The sequence below is a fragment of the Arachis ipaensis genome, chromosome B3 (assembly GCF_059453495.1).
Source record: "Arachis ipaensis isolate K30076 ecotype BB chromosome B3, ASM5945349v1, whole genome shotgun sequence".
In the NCBI taxonomy this organism is placed as follows: Eukaryota; Viridiplantae; Streptophyta; class Magnoliopsida; order Fabales; family Fabaceae; genus Arachis; species Arachis ipaensis.
Window position 1 is genome coordinate 5,365,613 of NC_142438.1, and position 1,992 is coordinate 5,367,604.

The window sequence follows — 1,992 nt, forward strand, 5'->3', positions numbered from 1 at the left end:
TACAAAAAACAAAAGGAAATAAAACATGTTTTACAAGAGTATATAGATATTTTTTTTAGTAAAATATCGTTTTTGTCCCAACGTTTGGGGTAACTCTTAAAGTTGTTCCTAACGTTTCAATCGTCCTATTTAAGTCCTTAACGTTTCAAAACTCACTCAATGTTGTCCTACCATTAGGGATCCGTTAACAGAATTGTGGCAGGACAAAATTGAGACGATTTTGAAACATTAGGGACTTAAATAAGACGAAAATATTGGGGACAAAAATGATACATAAAAATAAATTTTAATTTTATCTTTTAATAATATCAATTTTTTACTATACATAGTATTCAATTATTTTTTAATCACATCTAAGTAAATTACACTTAATCATATTATTTTTATTTTAAATAAATTAATTTTTTTTTATAATTTTACTCTTAAAGATTTTTAGTTATCATGAAATGTTTGTAGAATGACTAGTATATAAATTTGCAGAAAAAAATATATATACAATAAAATATAAATTATTCTTTTTGTCTCTAATGTATCAAAATTCTTTAAAATTATAAAAAAATAAATTTATTTAAAATGAAAGCAATGTGATTAAGTGTAATTTATTTAGATGTAATTAAAAAATAATTGAATACTATATACAGTAAAAAATTAATATTATTGAAAGATAAAATTAAATTAACATTTATTTTTATGTATCGTTTTTGTCCCTAACATTTTCGTCCTATTTAAGTCCCTAACGTTTCAAAATCGTCTCAATTTTGTCCTGCCGTCAATTCTGTTAACGAATCCCTAACGGCAGGATAACATTGAGTCAATTTTGAAACGTTAGGGACTTAAATAGGACGATTAAAACGTTAGGGACAAAAACGATACTTTACTCAATTTTTTTGTAGATGCATTTTAATGAGTGAATATTAGGGGTGGCAACGGGGCGGGTAGGGGAGGGTTTTTGCTCTACCCAACCCCGCCCTGCCGTACAACAATCCGCATAAAATCCGTCCCACTTCTACCCGCGGGTAGTAAAACGTTGAACTCTAACCCACCCTTACGGATACCCGCCCCTATAATTATTAAAATTCAATAAATAAAATTAAATTTCAAAATTTATATAACCATCATCATATGAATAACATAAATTAAAGTAAAAATTTAAATATGATACAATATTATTAATCATTTACTAATTATTTTACATATATTATACATATTATATATTAAAATTATATATATTATATATAACAGGGCGGGTAAGAGCGGATATTATCTGAACCCGATTCCGCCCCGCCCCTCCTAAGAACCTGCCCCGCTAAAAATTCGCCCCGGTGCGGGGCGAGTAATTACCCGTCCTAAGCGGATAGGGGCAGGGTGGGTACCCGCAGATTCGGATGGTATTGCCATCCCTAGGGCCTAGTGAATATGAAGATGTGTGAACAAAAATGTTGGGCCTAATTAAAACGGTGTGGATACTTCTATTGTGTAGACCCGTTTTGATAAGGGAATATTCTTACTTTCTTAGAGCGACCCATTCTTATAAATTTCCAATACCATCCCTAAAGGTCAATGCCCTTTTGGGCCGGTGAGAGAGTATAATGGCCCAATATCAATCTTTAAATTTGGACATTTCTTAATAGACCGGGAAAGGAGAGTGATGGGCTCCTTATGAGTCTTAAACTCTTAGTTTTCCAGCCTGGATCACCTTTGATATTTTTTTTTGTTTCTACGATATCCCTCAATCCGACAAACCAAAAACTAATCCACTATAATAGTAAACTTCGTTTAAGGATTTATCGTTGATCAATAGATTGCTGCATGCACAAAGCGGAATTCGAATCCGACACTTAAGCGAACTAGTAAATATATTGAATATTGATCTAGTAAGGCTTTAATTTTGGTTTAATACCCAAAAAAAGGCTTTAATTTCGGTTCACCTAAAAACAAAAGAAAGTTTAATTTCGACACTAAAAATTAATTATAATTCAAATTTGTTTTAAA